Genomic DNA, 13,697 nt, shown 5'->3' with positions numbered 1-13,697 from the left:
TTCCCCATAATGAGGTCTATACCAGGAACAGGCAAAGCAGGGCACACAGCTACCTTAAAGCAGCCAGAAACCAGTTTTGTGTCAAGAAACACATTGTGTAGTGGAACTTTAATGAAACTCATATCAATTCCTTGAGCAATGCTGTGTGCACCAGAAAATGTAGCATCCGACAGAGGCAGCACATCATTTAGCAGGAAGGACTGAGCCGCCCCAGTGTCTCTCAAAATACGAATCGGCTTCTTACTACTGGGGTCACCAACCAAGGACACCATGCCCTCAAATGTGAAAGGCTTGAAGCCGTCACAGCATGTAGGAACCGCACTGGTTGGAGTCTGATCAGACACTGTCCTAACAAAACCCATCGGTTTAGCATTAGCAGGTTTAGAGGAACCACAATTCTTTCTCCTCAACTGAAAACAATCCTTCTGGACATGACCCTTAGTGTGGCAATAATAGCATTCCCTCTCCTCCTTAGCACCGGCAAGAGGGGCAGAGTTAGCCACACCAAAACCCTTACCTCGAGGCGCCACAAACACCTCCTTATGGGTCAACATATACTCATCAGCAAAAATAGCAGCTTCATGAAGCTGAGAGACCTTCTTCTCATTCAAATAAAACACAACGCTCTGAAGCACACTTCTTAAACTCCTCTAAGAGTATTAGCTCTCGAAGTCCAGCAAAATCAGTGACTTTGCTAGCAGCACACCACTTATCAAACCGTTCACCCTTCTCTCTAGCAAACTCTACAAAAGTTTGAGTGGGACTTTTCTTGAAGTTTTGAAATTGCTGCCTGTAGGCTTCGGGTACGAGCTCGTAGGCTCTGAGTACAGCAGACTTACACACATCATAATCAAGACTATCGGCAAGGGGCAATGAGGCTATTACGTGTTGTGCTTTACCGGTTAGCTTGCACTGCAGCAGAGTGGACCAGTTCTCTTTTGGCCAATTAAGAACAGTCGCAAGGCGTTCAAAAGTATGAAAAAAAGAATCCACTTCCGTTTCTCGGAAGGGAGGAAGTTCTATGTGCCGAAATAAATCATATCTACCAGGTGGTGTTGGCGAGGCAGTGGAGGTGAGTGGACCATGGGTGCCAATTGAAGAGGCAGGAGCCGCCACAGTGGATGGAGAGACGAAGGCGGAGAAGGTGGACGGTGCCACAGGTTGGGGAGAGGACTCCAGCTCCAACTTACGCAGCCTTATGGCTGTCTCCAGTTGGAATTCCAGCTCTAGCCTGCGGATGGCAAGCTGCTGGTCAAGTTCAGCTCTCTGAGCTCTTTCCGCAGCTTCTCGGAGTTCCCTTTTCTCCTCCCGCTCTCTGTCGAGGCGAGCCAGACGCAACTTGAGCTTAGCGCCATCCAGGGACCCCGTTGGGGACGGTGAGTAAGCGTTAGGGTCCCCCTTTGGCAAGGTCGGCGTCGACCTTACCCTCACCACTGTTTCCGGGGAGGCTGCACCAACCAGCCCAGCCTCCAGAGGGCCACCCAGAACACCTCTGTCCACTAACCCCTCCAACACCACTGGTTTTAACTCCCTTTTAAGGGCACCACTGTCAGTCACAATACTATAATGTTTGGCCACCGAAATCAGGTCAGCCTTGCGACACTTCTCAAATGACTCACGGGAAGGGTTTGCAATGAACTGGTTTAAATCAAAACCGGATGCCATGGTACAACAAAAAACGCACAAAAACCAACTATCAACTCAAGTCTAGAGAACCAAGTATTTGCACCCCCAAATGCTCAGAAATTTCCCGGACGAGCCCCCACTTTCATGTTACGAAACCCCTGGTCAGGCCATGTACAGGTGTTGAGACCAAGGGTCACATAGCATGACATTTAAACCAGTAGGGAACCCAAGCATAAAAAGGTGCAAATAACAGAGACAACACAGGGTTTTAAACTGGTGTGCTTGATTTTACTACACCCCAGCAAGATATTTACAATATTTACAAGTGTACAAAATGACCAAACAAAAGTATGCCACTGCCAGGGGACGTGGATGTTGCCAAAATAACAAATAAGCAGCTAAGGATGAACACAGTTCTATCTAACTGTCTAATAAGGAAACCAAAAGCCTGTCTGCCTAACTACACTAACCAGTGGGACAAAAATACAATAGTGGCAACCATCCCTTACCTAATGTGACTAAACATAGATTCTACTACGTGATGCCTGTGTATAGGGGCCCCCGTCTTACCTGTCCCAAGGCAGGGCATATACACCAGACTATGAAGCAGAATAATAGCAATAACAGCAGGATGTGCTTCTGGACTCTAGCAAGCAAGCAAGCAACCATCAACTTGCTATGAGAGAGAGCCAGCAGGAACTGGCAAACAGCCCTTTTATAGGGCACAGGTGGAGTTGATTGGAGAAGGGCACAGGTGGAGTTGATTGGAGGAGGGCACAGGTGGAGATGATTGGAGGAGGGCACAGGTGGAGTTGATTGGAGGAGGGCACAGGTGGAGATGATTGGAGGAGGGCACAGGTGGAGTTGATTGGAGGAGGGCACAGGTGGAGTTGATTGGAGGAGGGCACAGGTGGAGATGATTGGTGGAGGGCAGAGACAGGGAACCAGAGGCTGGCCAATGGGAGATGGGTGGTGAATGGCTGCTGGTTATGGACCTCACCTGCAGAGAATAAGTGGTAGGGAGGGGAGGAGAAGGTGGAAGAGAAATGCAGAGCCACAGAAAATCCTACCTCTGTGGCACGTAACACACTGTAATTAATACAATGTAGACAGTAACAGGCAGACTTTTCCACTGAGGTTGACAGTTGTGCAAATAACAAAACATTTGTGCAAATCTCAAATAAAACATTCAAGTCCATTTGTCACAAAATAAGCTATATCAAAATCATAATATATATATATATATATATATATATCGATATATATTAAAATCTCGATATATCGCCCAGCCCTACCCTGGAGTGACCTTGGAGTGACCTCGTCAGCAGAGCAGTTTCCTCCATTTCTCCCATGTTTCCCTGACTGGAACTTTGTGCATTTATTCTAAGGAGGTAAATAAACTCCTGGACCTGGATCTCTGCTCACACTAACGTTTGCTTCACTTCTCCTTTATCTTCTTCTCTCCTTGACATCATGTCACTTCTGTATATAAATAAAACATGAAAAAATCTGAAAGAAGTGAAAACTTTCTAGACACTATAGTTTATTTTTGTTGGTTTTTGATGCTTTAATTGTACGCAAAGATTTGGTTCCAGTTTGAAATGTGATTCTGTCCTGAAATCTATGGAATCAATAATCAGAATCAGAAAAGGCTTTATTGCCATGTCAGACGTAAATCAGACGAGAGAACTTGACTCCGGTTCACACCGACGGCTCCATTAATACGGACGCCATTTTTTAGAGGAAGGATGACACTGGGATGGAGGAGGAGGGAAAGAAAAGATCACTGTGTATTAATACCGTATTATCCCGGATATAAGACGACCCCGATTATAAGACAACCCTCTTTTTCAAGACTCAAGTTTGAAGAAAGACTTTTTGAACACCAAATTCAATTTTTATACAGAAAATAATGACAGTACATCTGAAACAAATGATTATAACAATATATTCGAGAAAAAGCCTGTTATTTTGACATATTTATATTTGAAATCATTATCTTGAAGTTTGCATCATAACTTTTTTTACCTGCCGAACTTCCACCCTCTTTTCTCCAGATTGTCGCTACGTTTCTCCACTTTCTCTTATCTCTTCTCTTATTTTCTTCTCTTTTCTTTCTTATACTATTTTTTTATTTTTCTTCTTCGTGACAGGGCTTGGTTTTGTCCTGGGGAGTTAAGTTCAGCATTCGCTTTAAAGATATCTGGCGCCATCTAGAGTTGTGAATGGGTATAACGTCTAGACCCCGAATGTAAGACGACCCACTTTTTCAGTCTTATTTCAATGCAGAAAACACCGTCTTATATTCGGGCCAATACGGTACCCAGTGTCAAGGTGCAAAAAAACACCTCAGCACAGAAAAACATATACACACCACAAAACAACATCACAAGACTTGCATGTTGGGGGGGTCGGGGGTCCCGGCACATCCAAGTGATCGCCGCGGCTTCGTGGCGCTCGAAACCCGGAGACTCTTGGGGGGGGCTGATAAGAGGGGGGGCCGAGGAAGGCGTTGAGTTGAGGGAGGTGTATTTATCAGTAAGTGTATGTGTAGCGATAAGTCCGTGAACTTCGCCCAGAGCTGCTCTCAGCCAATGTCCTTGATGTTATCAGGCGGCTCGGTACAGTTCTGAAACAGGTCCACAGATGTTCCTGAGAGGGGAGGGTTAGTGGGGGCAGAGTCACCTTGTTTACATTCCACCAGGAAGATTGTGACCAGAGCGATCGGCCAAAACCGCCCTGTCAAGGTCAGATTATAGAATCAACAATTCTATTGAAAACAGACAGACTCAGTAATTTTCCGTCTGCCTTCAGTCTCTGGTTCATCAATGGCGACTCCAATCAGACGAATTTGTGATCAATTCCCTCCAAGCCGAGCTTCCAACTTCTCCAAGGTCTTCTCCATCTTGCCAATGAGCTCAAAGACGCCGCCAGCCTGTGATTCTGTTCAAGAATCACATCCAGCTTACGGCTTTGCTCCCCCAGCGTTAAAGTCTGAGTGTTGATCACCTTGCTTGATCCTTCAGCCACGTCCGGCAGCTCTGAAAGAGCCAGAACAGCTGTCGACGACTTACGCGTTTGTCGGTAGACCAGGAATCCCCCTCCTCCTATCAAGAGAAATCCTGCTATCATAATAAGAATAAGAATTTAGTCATAATTTAATAATAATAACAATAATAATAAACTGGTTCTGGATCCAGACCTGGTCCAGGTTTGATCTCATGTCTAATTTTACTTTTATGAATTTTTAAAACTGATTTTATGTAAAGTTATTTGGATGAACTAACACGGTACTACAGGTAAAGTTGATGCCAGAACCGGTTCCACCTCAGGATCTGGACCCTAGTGGTCTGTAGAGGACCTGCAGGTCTGGATCTGGACCCTAGTGGTCTGTAGAGGACCTGCAGGTCTGGATCTGGACCCTAGTGGTCTGTAGAGGACCTGCAGGTCTGGATCTGGACCCTAGTGGTCTGTAGAGGACCTGCAGGTCTGGATCTGGACCCTAGTGGTCTGTAGAGGACCTGCAGGTCTGGATCTGGACCCTAGTGGTCTGTAGAGGACCTGCAGGTCTGGATCTGGACCCTAGTGGGGAATTGGGAAAAAAATAGAAAAAAAGAGGAAAAAAGAGGAAAAAATGGGAAAGAATAAGAAAAAAAGGAAAATGGAGGAAAAAAGAAGGAAAAAGGAAAAAAGGAGGAAAAAAAGAGGACAAAATGGAAAAAAAAGAAGGAAAAAAAGGAAAAAAAATAGAAAAAAGAGGAAAAAATAGGGAATAAAGAGAAAACAAGGGGAAAAAAGAGGAAAAAAAGAAGGGAAAAAATAGGGAAAAAAATAGGAAAAAATAGGATAAAAAATAGAAAAAAAGGGGAAAAAAGAGGAAAGAAAGAAGAAAAAAAGAGGGAAAAAAAGAAAAAAAAAGAGGGGAAAAAATAGGAAAACATAGGAAAAAATGTGAAAAAAGAAAAAAAGAAGGAAAAAAAGGAAAAAAAGAAGGAAAAAGGGAAAAAAATAGGAAAAAATAGGGAATAAAGAGGAAACAAGGGGAAAAAAGAAGGGAAAAAAGAGGGAAAAAAATAGGTTCTGGTCCAGGAGGCTGTAGTTCCGTCCACCACCAGCAGGGGGCAGCATGTAACTGGACGGTTCTGATCACCAGTAGCTCCACAAAGGTTCAGTTTTTAGAGAGTTAATAACTGTCTTACGATGGTTATTAATAATTAATAGAGTAGATGAATGATCAGAATGAATGTAAACGGGAAACCAGCTGACTCATCAGGAAATAATAACAGCAGAATCTCAGAGTAGCTGTTATTCTCATGTCATGGATGTATTATATATATATATATATATATATATATATATATATATATATATATATATATATATATATTCTCTACCGGGGGTTCATGTCATGGATGTATTATATATATATATATATATATATATATATATATATATATATATATATATATATATATATATATATATATATATATATATATATATACATATATATATATACATATATATATATGTATATATATATATATATATATATATATATATATATATATATATATTCTCTACCGGGGGTTCATGTCATGGATGTATTATATTAACTGGATACCGGACAGAAAAATGGCCGCCGTTCATTTCAACGGAAGTTTCTCGCCTGGAGCATACGTGATCCGGGTTTTAATTCCGCGTTAAGGGTTAGGTTTAGGCTCATAGAGCATGTGCAGGTGAGTCACCTCCCATGATGCTCTGGGGCCTCCCATTTATTTATTCATTTCTTTCTCTCTTTCTTTCTTTCTTTCTTTCTTTCTTTCTTTCTTTCTTTCTTTCTTTCTTTCTTTCTTTCTTTCTCTCTCTCTCTCTCTCTCTCTCCCTTCCTTCCTTCCTTCCTTCCTTCCTTCTTTCCTTCCATCCTTCCTTCCTTCCTTCCTTCCTTCCTTCCTTCCTTCCTTCCTTCCTTCTGCTCTCCCCTTCCTTCCTTCCATCCTTCCTTCCTTCCTTCCTTCCTTCCTTCTTTCCTTCCATCCTTCCTTCCTTCCTTCCTTCCTTCCTTCCTTCCTTCCTTCTGCTCTCCCCTTCCTTCCTTCCTTCCTTCCTTCCTTCCTTCCTTCCTTCCTTCCTTCCTTCCTTCCTTCCTTCCTTCCTTCCTTCCTTCCTTCCTTCCTTCCTTCCTTCCTTCCTTCCTTCCTTCTTTCCTTCACGTACGTTGTGCGTGGATTTAACACAGAACCATAAATCCGACTTTACACAAAAACATCAACAGGAATTTATCGTTTTTACCGTACAAATTTACAAATTCTTACCGTGGGGAATTTTTTTGACGGTTTATCGTGAACTTTCCTAGTCCTGAACATTCGTCCACAAGTGATGCTACTGGTTCTCCTGCCCATTTAGACCTAACTAAACCTAGAATCAAAAGGAAGAAAGTGAAAACTAAAATGTTGACCGACACTCCAGAAACCCTGGAGCTGCAGAAGGCACACACTGAAAGACTCTGAAAGGGTCGAAACAAATCAGAACCAAGAAAATCCTATAATGACATTGGACTGGTGGAGAACGTTGAGGAGACTGACATCAGTGCAACGTTTCTTTTTTTTTATATATCTTTTTATTTCACAATAATTTTCACAATTCACATTTTCACATTCATGATTTCTATTCTACCCACATTCCTGCCCTCCCCATAATTACCCTAGGGAATAAAAAACATACATTAAGGGAGAACAAAATTAAATAAATATTAAAAAATAAATAAATAAAAAAAATATATAATGGCAGCAACAGCGATATCAAACTATATATATATATCCATACATACATACAAACATAGATACATATAAGGCATAAGTTTGAAAATAAAGATACTCATTGGTCCCCTTTGGAAAAATTCTCCAGTTTTGAAAATAATGGAAACCAAAATTCTTGAAAGATACGACTACGGTTTTATTTTTCCAAAGTAAATTTTTCCAATGGTAAAAAAACTGAAATTTGATCCAAAAAAAACTTGAAAGTTGGAGGGGAATCATCTTTCCAAAGTAAAAGTATGCATTTCTTAGCGAAGTATGTGATCATAATTAATATCCTGCTTTTTTTCCGGTCTAACTGAAGATCCAGTTTATCATTTAATTAATACAAACTGGAGCTTAACTCAAAATCAATTTCTAATAGTGCAAAGTTTCTGAGGCGAAGTTGTGATGGTTCTGTGAATGAAAAGCCCAACTTCACATTCAAAGAGAATGATGAAGGACTCGTCCCTAGAGGTGATGTGCTCATGAAACTCCCAAAACCGCTAAAACCTGGGGGAACAGCCAGAAGGGACAAGACGTTCGTATTCCCCTGCAGCTTTGACAAGTGGGATGTTCATTTGTTGTGTTGAAGTTCATTTTCTTCTTCATTGTTAACAATAAAACATTTAAGGAGTCATTTGGTGTTGAATTTGTCTTGCTTTGATATGGCATTAAAGGGGACCTATTATGAAAAACACGTTTTTTCTTGTTTTAACATATATAAAGTGGTCTCCCCTCACCCTGCCAGCACAGGGGAGACAAAATACCATGAAATTCTGCAGGGTCTCTGACCCCCGCCGGACAGAGTCCCCCAGTGTCACGTGACCTTTTTTTTGAGCCGATGAAAATCTGCGCCTAGGGTGACGTCACCGGAGGCACAGAGGTTCAGCCTCCGCTGCTGAAACCACGCCCACAGCCAGCTCTCTCCGCCGGCTGGAGCGGTCCTTCCTTCAGCCGGTCGGACGCGGCGCCGCGGTGGAGCGGATCCGGGTTAAATCATCCAGGTTCCCGGGTGGTTTGGTCTGTCCCAGGCTGGACCAGCTTCACCCTCCGAGATTTTCAGGCAAATCTGTAGGTTTGATCCCCGGTAACCGACGATGCGCAGTGGGGTTGCGGTTGTATGATCTTTGCATGGGCTAAGTATTTAGCTTAGCTCCGGAGCCCCGGCGCCGCATACGGAGCTGCGGGGGCTGCTCCCGGACCGGACCGTCGAGGAGCCCCGTATTAGTACCGTAATACATTTTTCTTCTGTGGTTTCAGATCTTTCAAGCACCTGGAGCTGTTCACATTCAGAAGACGGGCGGTCCTTCCCTGAGCCAGCAATAGTGCATACATTTTATTTATATATTTTAACAATAAAGTTGCCATTTGTGAAAATTCAGTGTTGTGATTTCTTTACAGTTACATGATTCATTTGTCTTGTAACATAAGAAGTGAAATAATGAGGAATTGGAGTAAATAACCGTGGTGTACCTGTTTAGAATTAAATTAAGTCTTCCTGTGTGAAGACGAGGTGAGTAAAGGCTGATTTATGGTTCCGCGTTACACCAACGCAGAGCCTACGGCGTAGGTACGTGTCGATTTAACGCAGAACCGTAGACACGCTTTGCTACGGAGCAGCTGCTCTTCTCCCCGGAGCGACGCTTATGCTCCTCCACTGCTACACGTCATTCAAGCAGCCAATCAGCGCAGAGCCTCATTATCATAGCCCCCCCTTCCCTTAGGATGAAGCACAGAAAAAGGCTTTATTATCTGTAAAACTAGTGACATGGCCCAGAGGCTGAATTTCTGATTTATGTAGAAAAAACAAGCTTTAGATTGTTTTTAAGACATTCAAGGCCTGTTTAAAATATACATTAAATGCCATAATATGTCCCCTTTAAATGAGGTGAAAATGTTAAAGGAGCTTGAGACCGGATTGTGGCAGGATTTATGAAAAAAATGCGTATACATTTTAAGTTTTCTAGTAATAATGTCAGATGAAGCGTTCCAAACCCAAAAGAATGTTTCCTCTAGTGTATCTCTCCGTTGCCTTGAACAGGCTGTTGCTGCAAAATGTGCTGCAATTCTGTCCCGAATTTCCCGCGCTGTCCTGTGGATGTGACGTCACATGACGCTGCATGCACGTTCTCCCCGTTTGCTTTTTTCCTCTTTTTTTCTCTTTTTTTCCTATTTTTTCCTCCTTTTTTCTCATTTTCCTCTTTTTTTTTTCTCTTTTTTTCCTCTTTTTTCTTCTCTTTTTTTCCTATTTTTCCTATTTTTTCCTCTTTTTTTCTATTTTTTCCTTTTTTTCCTCTTTTTTTCCTATTTTTCCTATTTTTTCTCTTTTTTTCCAAATTTTTCCTATTTTTTTCCTATTTTTTTCGCCTTTTTTCGCTTTTTTTCCTCTTTTTTTAATCTTTTTTCCTATTTTTTCCTTTTTTTCTTATTTTTTAATCTTTTTTCCTATTTTTTTTCCCTATTTTCCCCCTTTTTTCTCTTTTGTCCTCTTTTTTCTCTTTTTCCTATTTTTTCCTCTTTTTTTCCTCGTTTTTTCTCATTTTTTCCTCTTTTTTCTCTTTTTTTCTTCCTTTTTCCTCTTTTTTCCTCTTTTTTTCCTAATTTTTTCTCTTTTTTTCCTCTTTTTTTTGTCTTTTTTTCTCTTTTTTCCTCTTTTTTCCTTTTTTTGCAGTACCCCCAACGGCGGTCGTGGTGAAGGGTGGCGCTAGAGAGTCTCATTTCTTAAAAGGAGCCTCAAGCTCCTTTAAAGGTGACCTATTATGGCATTTAATGTATATTTTAAACAGGCCTTGAATGTCTTAAAAACAATCTAAAGCTTGTTTTTTCTACATAAATCATAAATCCAGCCTGTGGGCCCTGTCACTAGTTTTACCGCTTCTAACCTCTTTTTCTGCGCCTCATTTTTAGGGAAGGGGGGGGGATGATAATGAGGCTCTGTGCTGATTGGCTCCCTGAATGACGTGAAGCAGGGGAGGAGCATAAACCTGCTCCGCCAGAGCAGCCCGAGCCTGTAAATAAATAAAACACTGAATTTTCACAAATGGAAACTTTATTGTTAAAAAAATAAAATATGAGTTGTATATAAATAACATTTATGCACTATTTAAGCCGGATATACCCGGCAGATGCTGAACGCTGGTCCCGGAGCCACGCCGGGCGCCCGGGAGCAGCGCTGCTGGAGCTCCAGCAGCGCGCATCACCGCGGCTTTAACGGGGGAATCTGACCAGTTCCGACCGGCCGGGACCGCAGGAACCGGCCTGGACTGGTAGCAGGGACTCCCGGGGACCGACCAGCGGAATTTCAGCCGGATCTGCCCGGGGGATGCTGCGCGACGGGCGCTGCAACCGCACGGCGGGCGCACAGATCGGCTCCGGAGCGCATCCACGGCGCATCAGGGTTCAAACCGACAGATTTGCCTGAAAATCTCGGAGGGTGAAGCTGGTCCGACCTGGGACAGATCCCCGAGGACCCAGCTCCCAAACCACCCGGGAACCTGGATGATTTAACCCGGATCCGCTCCGCCGCGGCGCCGCGTCCGACTGGCTGAAGGATGGACCGCTCCAGCAGCGGAGAGAGCTGGTTGTGGGCGTGGTTTCAGCAGCGGAGGCTGAACCTATGGAAATCTGCTCCCGTCGTGACGTCACGACGGGAGCAGATTTTAATCGGCTCAAAAAAAACCACGTGACACTGGGGGACTCTGGATTGCGGGGGTCAGAGACCTTGCAGAAATTCATGGTATTTTGTCTCCCCTGTGCTGGCAGGGTGAGGGGAGACCACTTTATATATGTTAAAAAAACGTGTTTTTCATAATAGGTCCCCTTTAAGTTTTACTTCAACATAATAAGTGGCACAATCTACCCCCCTGTGGCTCAACGTATCCTCTCCCTAGGCTCAACTTACCCCTCACCGGGGGCAAGTTGAGCCAAGAGACCACTTTTTTTTGAAAAGTCATATTTTGAAAACAGTTAATTTTAGATCAAAGGTGATTATTCCCATGGATGCACCACATCCTGAAATATATGTACATATTTTAGTTGGAGACATTACTGTCATGCCCTCACTTTAAAGATGCCTTAAGTAAAAACCGGCTCAATTCACCCCGCTCTCCCCTAAGTGTCTTCACACAAAGAGGTCGTCTTCATGTCCCTGCAGCAGCTAAGCTAACGCAGCAGGAATGTTAACCGGGTTATTCTGGACCACAGACCGGGTTATTCTGGACCTGCAGCAGCTAAGCTAACGCAGCAGGAATGTTAACCGGGTTATTCTGGACCTGCAGCAGCTAAGCTAACGCAGCAGGAATGTTAACCGGGTTATTCTGGACCTGCAGCAGCTAAGCTAACGCAGCAGGAATGTTAACCGGGTTAAGGCTGAGTTATGGTTCTGCGTCAAAACGACGACGTGCCTACGGCGTGTGGTTTTCGTCCACGCAGACCACACGCCGTCACCTGCGCCGTCACTGACGTGCATCTCCCGAAAATTGTAACTACGCGTGGAGGCGACGCAGACCACACGCAGACGAGAGGGCTGTGATTGGTTCACTTGGAAGCAACGCATTTCCGGTTTCCGGTTTGAAGCAGTCGTGAACTTTCAGCGCTCTTTTCTTCGTTTATATGTGATTTTTTTTTGTTTTGGTTTTTTGCACAATAGTTGTCCTTAGTTGTCTTTATCTCTTTGATTTACTGTGACCGGAAAAATTCGGATAAATCATTCAGGAAAAGATCGCTAATTAGCGGTCGCGGGGGGAACTGCACCGCGACGAAATGGAGTGACGGAGAAGTCTGAAGGTTCACGACGGCATCACAGCTGCGGTGTGTGCTCTGCGTTGGTGTTCCTTAATTCAGACTTTATTCTGGACCTGCAGCAGCTAAGCTAACAAGCAGGAATGTTAACCGTGTTATTCTGGACCTGCAGCAGCTAAGCTAACAAGCAGGAATGTTGACGGGTTATTCTGGACCTGCAGCAGCTAAGCTAACAAGCAGGAATGTTAACCGGGTTATTCTGGACCTGCAGCAGCTAAGCTAACGCAGCAGGAATGTTAACCGGGTTATTCTGGACCTGCAGCAGCTAAGCTAACGCAGCAGGAATGTTAACCGGGTTATTCTGGACCTGCAGCAGCAATGTTAACCGGGTTATTCTGGACCTGTAGCAGCTAAGCTAACGCAGCAGGAATGTTAACCGGGTTATTCTGGACCTGCAGCAGGAATGTTGACGGGTTATTCTGGACCACAGAGTCTCTCTGTTGTTCAGCTGTTCTTCCTGGACGACGCTCAAACGCTGATTTCATTTCCAGTCACACTCTGCTGAGTTCATGTTTCTGTTCTGGTTTCCAGGACGCTGGTGTGTGTGTGTGTGTGTGTGTGTGTGTGTGTGTGTGTGTGTGTGTGTGTGTGTGTGTGTGTGTGGGTGGGGGGGGGGGGGGCACATACCTGGGGGGCCACGCCTTCCTGCCGTTAGTTACAGCGGACTGCAGAGCTGCGTCCCAAATCCCATACTTCCACCCTAATGAATTAATTAATTAATTAATTTATTTCGAACATGTATATAAAAAATTAAAATTAAAGCTGCAAGCAGCGATGAACGGGCCCTCACACTCACGGCCACCATGTCAAACTATTAAAAAGTTATAGCAGAAAATATGCCACCAATCAGAAGAAGGGGCGGGGCTAATTCAGGCCAATGAAGGTCAAGTACTCAATACCGAGTCCAATGACACCACCCACGACTCTCTATGTCAAAACATTCAAAAGTTATAGCAAAAAAAAGGGACAACCAATCAGAAGAAGGGGCGGGGCTAATTTTCACCAATTATGGTCAAGGACTCAATACTGAGTCCCATGACACCACCCACGACTCTTTATGTCAAACCTTTCCAAAGTTATGGCAGAGAAAAGTATTCTAGGGGGCGCTGTTGAGCCGTTAGCCACGCCCATTAATGCAAACCATGAAATATCAAATGTATCACCAGGCCTGGCTTGCATGCCAAATTTGGTGCCTTTTGGTGAACTATCAAATATGGACCAATCAGATGAAGGGGGGCGCGCTTTTTGGCATCTAGCGTCGCCACGGTAACACTTTTGAAAGAGAAAAGTAATGCGTGGTGTCGCAGGATGGAGACGCACATTTTGATGTATAACACACCTGGGTGCACGATACGGTTCGGGCTGAATTAACGGCCGAAGGAATGGCAAAAAATTGCGCCAAAATGACACAATTAATTCAAAATGGCCGACTTCCTGTTGGGTTTGGGCCATGGCGCCAAGAGACTTTTCTTT

The sequence above is a fragment of the Cololabis saira genome, chromosome 5 (assembly GCF_033807715.1).
Source record: "Cololabis saira isolate AMF1-May2022 chromosome 5, fColSai1.1, whole genome shotgun sequence".
Lineage (NCBI taxonomy): Eukaryota > Metazoa > Chordata > Actinopteri > Beloniformes > Belonidae > Cololabis > Cololabis saira.
The sequence above is the reverse complement of the archived record's forward strand: the minus strand, read 5'-3'. Positions refer to the sequence as shown.